At 44.1% G+C, this 8,649-nt stretch overlaps 1 pseudogene; it reads right to left on the reverse strand.

Moving 5' to 3' along the window:
• The window catches only part of LOC110594350, a 48,639-nt pseudogene extending 40,202 nt beyond the window's left edge, over nucleotides 1-8,437 (reverse strand).
• Between the last annotated feature and the right edge of the window lie 212 nt (nucleotides 8,438-8,649).

An 8,649-nucleotide genomic window follows, 5' to 3' on the forward strand; every position in this document is an offset into this window, starting at 1 on the left:
TCGGCGGGTCTCGAACCCGCGGGCTCAGGCAATTCACTCACCTCAGCCTCCCAAAGGCGCGGGATTACAGGCTGAGCCACTGAGCCCGGCTCGCTCTCTGGTCTTTGGATGGAGTGTTCTGTAGGTATCGATTAAGTCCATTTGGTCAGGAGTCACACTGAGGTTCTGGATCTCATTGCTAGGGTTGTGAGTGGGGTATTAAAGTCCCCAGTTATGATGGTGTTAGAGTACATATCTTTCTTTAGTTTTCCTAGAAGTTGCTTTCTGAAAGTTGGCACACCTATATTGGGTGCATATATATTTAGGATAGATATTTCTTGTTGATGGAGTGAACCTTTTATCATTATGTAGTGGCACTCTGTGTCTTTTTTAATTTTTGATAGCTTAAATGGTATTTTGCCTAAAATTAGGATCACGACTCCTCCTTTCTTTTGTGTTCCATTCGCCTGAAAATTTGTTTCCCATCCTCTTAAATTTGAGTCTGTGCATGTCCTTTCTAGAGAGATGGGTCTCTTGAAGGCAGTATATTGTTGCCTGGTGATATTTTATCAATTTTGCCATCCTATGTCTTATGCATTTAGACCATTCACATTCAGGCTAATTATTGAAATGTGAGAGTTTGCCCCTATCATAGAGTTCTTATAGAGTTGTTGTTCTTCCACTTGGTTTTTGTCTTTCTTGTGGCTTTGGGGTTGGTTCATGTGTATTTTATTCTTTTTCCTGTACTCTTGTGAAGAACGTTGTTCTTTTTTCCTTTTCTTCTGTGTTTAGTACTTTCTTAAGTGTTTCATGTAGAGGTGGTTTGGTTGTAGCATAAATTCTTAGGGATTGGATATCTGGGAAACATTTTACTCTCCCTCACTGATGAAGCTTAATCTGGCTGGATAGGTTATTCTTGGTTGAAATTGTTTATCTTTTAGGACATTGAAGATAGGGCTCCAAGCTCTCCTAGCCTGCAGGGTTTCTGAAGATAAATCTGCTGCTATTCTAATTGGTCTTCCATGGTAGTGATAGGGCCTTTTTCTCTTGCTGCCTTTAGGATTTTTTCTTTTATGTCTACTTTGTTTAGGCAAATTGTTATGTGTCTAGGAGTTGGTCTTCTCATTTGTTGTCTTGGAGGGGTTCTCTGAATCTCTTGTGTTTGAATTTTTGTATCACTGATTAGTGGTCAACAAACTTTCTCATGGAAAGTTTGTTCCAGTGTGGTCTCTGTCTCTCTTTCTGCTTCAGGAATTCCAATTACTCTTAGGTTCGGTCTCTTGAAGTAATCACTCATCTCTTGAAGGTTTTGTTCTGTCTTTTTGAGCTTATTTTCTGTGTTTTTAAGGTTTGGGTTAGTTCTATATTTTGGTCCTCAAGCTCTGAGATTCTTTCTTCTGCAATTCTGCTTTCCATGCTTATCAGTTTGTTATTTATTTCATTCACAGTATTCTTTATTACTGTTATCTCAGATATCAGCTCCTTCCTAGTTTCTTCTTGTCTCTCCTCAATTCTTTTTAATCTCTCCATTAATGTCTTGATATCTAGGTTTGTAGTTTGGGACCATTCTGGGGGCTCTTCACTGTTTGCATTCCGAAGTCAGTTTTCTCAGTGTCTGCTCTCCCAGAGGCCTGGGAAAGACCCATATTCTTCTTTTGGTTTTTCTTCATTTGTGTAGATTTTTCTCTCACTCCCCCTTTCCCTCCCCTTCTTTAATTCTGTTTTTCAGGGAAGGTGGGGTTGCTTTAGTTTCACTTGTGCAATCTCCTGTTCTTCCTTATGAGGGTCCTCTGGCTTTGTTCACTTTTGAGGTGAAAAAAACATGTGAGCCAAATTCCGTAAAGGATACTGGTAGCTACACAGAGACAGACCAATAAAATCATGAAACACTGTAAGTCAGAAAGCAAACAAAAGTGAGCAAAACAAACAGTCAAAATGATAAAATCAAAAGTCAAAATAAGAGATCAGACTAGCTCTGGAATCTTTCCTGAGTGTCTAAAGTCTCTTCAGCTCTGATCTCCAGCCTCTCCCCTTTGTTTTCCTTGCAGGCAGTTAGATTTACTGGCAGCTTGGGTTTTTTGTTTGGTTTTTTTTTTTGTTTGGTTTTTTTTTTTTACCCTCTGCCTGGGAGGTCTGTGATGTTGCCTTTGTCTGATTCAGCAGGGGAGTGGCTTTGTCTCCTGTTTAACGATGTTACCTTAGGAACTGAGGTGGAGGCTGCTGATAGGTGGGCGGGGCAATGCAAATCTCTGCCTGGAGAATGGCCGAGATGGCAGCTTCACTTTTGAGGTTCTTTTCTTTCTGCTCCTCTGGGTCCCTGTGTAATCCACTGTGATGGACTGTGCTGGAATGGGAGGCACTGGGGATCAGCTGTACAGCTGAGTGTTGGATCCGGGGTCCCACCAGCAGGCTGGGGTGGAGGAGGGGGTCGGGAGTTCCCTCCTCTGGAGCTGGGAGCCTCCGATCAGCACCTCCTTAAGATATGCTGTTCCCTTACACAAGCGCACTGAGTGCCTCAGCCAGGGTGGGCCCAGAGCTCCAGAGCTCCAAAGCTCCAAAGCGCAGGCAGTGGGCGGCAAGATTGGCCCTGAGTCCCTCACAGGGTATTTCAACCAGAAATGGGACTGGTATCTCTGAGGGGCAGGCGCCCATAGCCTCCCTGGGTGACTGGCAGCTTGGTGCTGGGTGCTGGGTGAGATGATGTAGCCAGGGAGGGAGCCGAGACCCTGGACTCCGGCATGGGGAGGAGTCACATATAGTGGAGCAGCAGCAGCCGGGGGCCGCAATATCCGTCCCTGTGTGGGACCAAGGGTCCCTGGGCCTCGGACCAGTGTGGCTGGCAATGGGAGGGGGGTGGGGAAGGAAAGAAAGAGTCTTTTTGGGAACTCACGTTTGGAGAATCTCACAAATTCACCTATGCCGTCGCCATCTTACTGGAACTCTCCCACCAAAATATCTTTTGAGATGCCCCCCATCTACTAGTTAGCTATAATAAGGCAAAATGCCCTTTTAAAAATATAAATTCTGTCACGTGTGGTGGCTCGTGCCTGTAATCTCAGCAATTTGGGAGGCTGAGATGAGAGGACTGCCTGATCCCAGGGGTTCAAGTCCAGCCTGGGCAACTTAGCAAGATGTTGTCTCTACAATAAATTAAAAAATAAGCTGGGCAAGGTGGCACATGCCTGTGGTCTCGATTACTTGGAATGCTGAGGTGGAAGGATCACCTGAGCCCAGGAGGTTGAGGCTGCGGTGGTCCTGATCATGCCACTTCAATCCATCCTGGGTGACACAGTAAGGCTTTTTGTGATGGCTGAAGATGAATGAAAGACTCCAGAGGAGTGTGACTATTTATTCTGCAACTTTTCGCTGGTGTTCTTCAGTCCTCTTCATCTTTCTTCAGTGCTCATTTTGGCAAGAGGTGGAAGCATTTCACCACAGTGTATTTCTGGTGGCTAGCTGTCAGCGAAGCAGCGGTGTCTTATCCCCTTCTCGGCTGCTACATTGCTCCGAGTGCCATGTTCCCAGTCTCCCCGGGCGCATGCTGGGGAACTACTACGGGCTGGGTAGGGGCCAGGGGGGGTGGGGGCCAGAGGGAGGGGATGGGAGGCAGAGTCAAAGCTTTCTACTCTCCGCCCAAACCTCCCCCAGCTACTGAGCATGCCCAACCGCCCAGCTTCGCCTCCAGGAGGACTGTCGAGCACACGCAGTTGCTCCGGGTTTTTGCAGCAGCCAGCTGGAGGCTGCCTGCTGTGGGTTTTAAAGCCCAGTCTTTGGACATCGAATGGAAGCATCTATGTAATGCCCAACAGCTTAGAAAACCAACAAGGTGGTCCCTTGTTGCTCTTTAATCAAATGGCCCAAATTTCTTGACTTCTCTTGGTTCATTTCCTATAGATTCAGACTTTTTTTTCCCCAAACAAGTATTATCTTCTTCTGAAAAGGCAAGAATATATTAGATGATTAAATTCACTCAAGTTGTTTTTTCCTAATACCTAGTTGAGACTAGCCAGATCTGAGGTCAATTTTCACTTTAACAAATATGTATTGAGATTTTAATGTGCCAGGCATACTAAGTGGGCCAAATAATGACCATTAAAAGCTTCATGACAGCATGAGTTGAATTTTGCCACCAAATGAGCTTCCTCCATCTGCTTGGGGGATACCATTAAACAGCAGAGGTAGAAGAACATTAAACAAGCAAAGGCAGAAGTGATAACTGCCATGAAAGAGGCACTAAAGGATGCTGAGCCAACTCACAGCAAAGGAATTGAACTAGCCTGAAGTCAAGTGAAGTGACTGAAAGGTTTTAAGTAGGAGAATAGCCTCAGCTGACCTGAATACTAAACAATCCCTCTGTCTACAGCGACAGAAAGAAGTGGATGGGTGGGAACCAATTAGGAATATGCTGTGAGAGAGAAGGTAAGGGATGTGATGCAGGCTTGACCCAAATGATGTCAGTGGAACTGGGGAGAAATGAAGAGATTCAGGCAACCAGGAGATAAAGCTGTAGGGTTCAATGATGTAATTTCCAGGACTCCTGGTTTCTGGTTTCTGAGGTGGATGGTGGAGTCTTACTCTGAAGAGCCGGGCTGGGGCACTGATGAGTCCAATTCAGACATGCTGCCTTTGAGGTGCCTGGGAGATATCTGAAGGATGCCAGCTATTCAGGAGTGCTTGAATTCAGGAGAAGAGCAGGGGAAAGATGCCATCTGGAGTCATGAGCATCAAGCCTAATCACCTGGCAAGTGTGTGAAATGAGAAGATGGCCAGCACCTGTGGGATGACATGAGGCGGTGAAGGGGCAGCCAGGGAGATGGAAAGTGAGCAAGGTGAGTGTGGCATCCCAGAACCAAAATCAATGAAGACACGCACTAAAATGACCCTGGATTTGGAGACCTGCAACTCATTCCCAGTTGCTTAGGTGAGAGCACTTTCAGTGAATGAGTGGGGAGTGGAAACAAGTTTACAGTGGGTTGAAAAGCAAATGGGAGGTAAACAGATGAATCTACAGGGTAGACAACTTCTTAAGCACAGTTTTTGGGCTATAAGTGAAGAAGAGAGAAAGAGGGTGATGTCAGTGGGAGAGCACATGGTTTTTTTGCACAGGGTGGTTTTTGCTTTGTTTTGAGATAAGAGAATTAAGTACATTTCAAAGCTGATGAGAATAAGCCAGTAAAGGAAGGACAGTTTAAAGATAGGAGAGAGAGACGGGATGATGACTAACAGAATGTTCCTCAAATGAGCAGAGAGGCTGAGATCCACTGGAGGGAGAAACACCTCTTCCATGATGACAGGAAAGGAGGAGAGTGTCTGGGTCTGACCACCTGTAGGCTCACAGATCTTCTAGTGGGAGGATGTGGAGTTCCTACCTAAAGACTTCCAGCTGCTCTGTGTGCTGGTTGGCAAAGTCAACTCAGAGTTAACCAACAGGCAGGAGTTGATATTTGTGGAGAGTGGAGGAGGTCTGAAAGGGCTGTTGTGCAGAACAGGAGAATGACCTGGCCAGGGTGACATGCTGGGCAGCACACAGGCCCTGTGGAGGGTGGTGGCACCAGCCTGCCTAGGGGAAGCTTTTCATGCAGCCTGGGTCCAGTGGGCAGCCAGCAGATAGCTGAAGTCATGCAGAGCTGGAGTGCGGCATGGCAGGTGAATCGAAAGGACAACAGGGGGCAAAAGAGTTTAGGATACTGGTCGGAGAGGGGTAAAAGGAATGGAACATGGAATCTAGGCTGGAGAGAGGGGAGTGAATGCAGGGAAATGGCCAGGGAGGGGAGAGGGCCAAAGGAAGGAACTTCTAAGGAGATAAAGTGGGTAAATTTGCAGCAAGAAACACTTAGCGTTACAGATAAGCATAGTCAGAGGCATGTGTAGTCAGGGATCTCTGGCCTTATTGGGGATAAGATAAAAACAACAGGGAAGCAAACCAGATCATCTCTGCCAAATTAAAGTGCTTGCTAAGACCAGGTTGACCCCAGGAAAAGAAATGCAAAGAGCAATGTGGGGGTGGGGGGTGGATGGAATTATCCTAACCTACTCCTTGTGATTAGGTAGGGCACTACACAAGGCATACAGGATCAGAATAAGTTTTTAAAAACCTTGCTTTGCTTTCTCACTAAAAAGGCTTCATTCCTATAAGGATGTCTTAAGAGAAGAGAGACATACTCAGACAAAGAGCGAAGTTACTAAATACAATTGAGATTTAGTTTGAGATTCCAATAATTTCTACCATGGACTTACCTATATAATATAGAATATATATTGTATAGTAATTATATATAATACATATTATATATTATATATAATAAACATTATATAAAAATATATTAGTTTAACAATTGCTAATGTTTATGGAGCACTTTCTATATGCCAGGCAGTACACTGAGAACATTGCAAGTTTACTTCATTCAATCCCCACAACTCTGAGGTAGGGACTCTTATGATCCCTATTCTACTGATGGGAAAACTGAGATCTAAAGAGTTTAAGTAAGTGGGTCTGTTTACCAGTACTCTTAATTATTGACATATGAATGATAATGCCAATTGGTACATCATAGGGAGTGAACCATAAAAATAATGGTACAATTCACAAATCCTAAATAATAGCTTTGATTACATTTGGACACTGAACTGATTTTTAAAAAAATTTTTTAAATCTCAATACCAACCCATATTTCTCTGAATTAGCATGCACTCCTTCTCCTTTGTGGAAAAAATGGCTTCTGCTTGAAATGCCAAAGTCAAATCAGTATTAATTCTTCCCTACATCAAACAAAGTACAGTTAAATACTGTTCTCCTCTCTCCTAGAGGCAGATTGTTTTCAGCCAGCTGAATGGTCCTCTCCCCAGGGCGTCTGGGGGCCTCCTTGAAGACAGTGACCACTCCTTGGACAAAAATGCACAGGGGAGGCATCACCATCACCTCCACACCAGACTCACATGTGAGTTCCGGCACCATTACTAGTTTGTATCCAAATTTCTGGGCCAGGTCAATGGGTCCCGTGGAGGTAATGACTGAGTCTCACCCAGGTAGCTTTAGCAACACAGTAACATAGGCTTCTGGTCCTATGGGGGCATAGCCAAACTCAACCCACTGACTCTGAGCAAGTTCTGTCGTTTTGCTGGTTCTTATTTCCAGCGGCTGTCCTGGATTTGTTCTTGACTCAGGAAGACTGTTGGTGAAGATGACATCTACTACCATGTCAGGCTTGTCCACAGGAAACAGGCATAGTGGTTGATTGGTAAATAGGCCCACCTGGAAGGTGCCTTCTGCTGCCTTGGAGGTCCTGTTCAAGTCAACATGAAAGACAGGCCATTCTACCTTCAGAAGGGCACTGTTCTCCCATCAAGGAACTATAGTGCTGTTGTCTGTCACGTCTGGCGTCATTGTGAACCAGTAGTCACCAGCCTCCTTGAAATAGAAGCACTCAAACTGGAGTGTTCCCTGGGACTGGTTGATCAGGAGGTACTTGGTAGTAACAGTCTGATTGGTGTTGGCCTCCAACAGTAGGAAAGATACATTCCTCAGCATCCCATTAGCATCATCAAAATACTGGAAATCCACACACACTGTGTGTTGCTTAGCGCTACATGGCCTGGCTCTCCCAAGAGCAGATATTCAGCTTCTCTGAAAACTGAAACAAAATGGTCAGAATTGGTTGTTTCGTTTTGAAGAAAGAAAAAAATTTTTTATTATAAAGATGTGGGATACAATTCAGGGTTAAGTATACAAACGTTGGTTATGCAGATACCCTTGTTGATGAGGTGTGCCCCTCCCTCCCCAGCAGTTTCCCTCAACTGCCATTCCCAGCCCCCTTCCTCTGTCAGTTTCCCACTACTGCCAATTGTTTTCTTATTATAGTATTATAATTGTTCAAGGTTCGCTTATGAGTGAGAACATACGGTACTTGTTCTTATGGATTTAGAACTGGTTTTTTAAAGGTGCATTTAAGAAGCACTATTGGTGACATTGAATAAAACAGCACTTTAGACAGAATAGAACTGAGTCAAGGATGATGTAAAACACAGATGGAGTACAGGCCCTGGGAAGTGGGCATGGTGTTATTTCCACTCTAAAATGGCTCTGTTCCTTCAACTTCATCTTTCATGGTTATGTTTAAAATAATTAATTAGTGATACTCTGAATTCTCAACACTCAACAATATAAGAAATCTGCAATGAAAATCTAGAGCTAGAATTAACAGTTCTCAGGATTAAAAAAAATCCAGTACCTCAAATTTTTCATCTTAACCATATTCTGGTATTTGAGGGAAATGGATATACAGTGAAGTAAGAGAAAGTCTGATTTAAATAACAATACAAACTGCTCTAGAATATTTTAAGTGTAAGACCCTGAATTTACTTCAAAGTTACATTGTCTGATATTCAAGAGAAGCACTTGGGAATTTTTACCAGTAATGGAACCAGTGTGGTTGAGATATATTGACACTTTATTCTGCATGGGTCGCCCAAGGGCTAGAGTGAATGCTCATGAAATGAGTAGGTTTGTCCTTGAAAATTCTAACAGTACCCAGCAACTGGTATTGGCCTAAATAGATGGCTGGTAGCTTCCCAGGTATCATTCAGTTAGGATCAATCATCTTTTAAAAAGAGACCCAGCAGAGCGGCTGAAATGAAGACCACACCACAAAGAACACAGACACATAAGAATCT

The sequence above is a fragment of the Carlito syrichta genome, unplaced genomic scaffold, assembly GCF_000164805.1.
Source record: "Carlito syrichta isolate Samal-C Ts95f unplaced genomic scaffold, Tarsius_syrichta-2.0.1 Scaffold315088, whole genome shotgun sequence".
In the NCBI taxonomy this organism is placed as follows: Eukaryota; Metazoa; Chordata; class Mammalia; order Primates; family Tarsiidae; genus Carlito; species Carlito syrichta.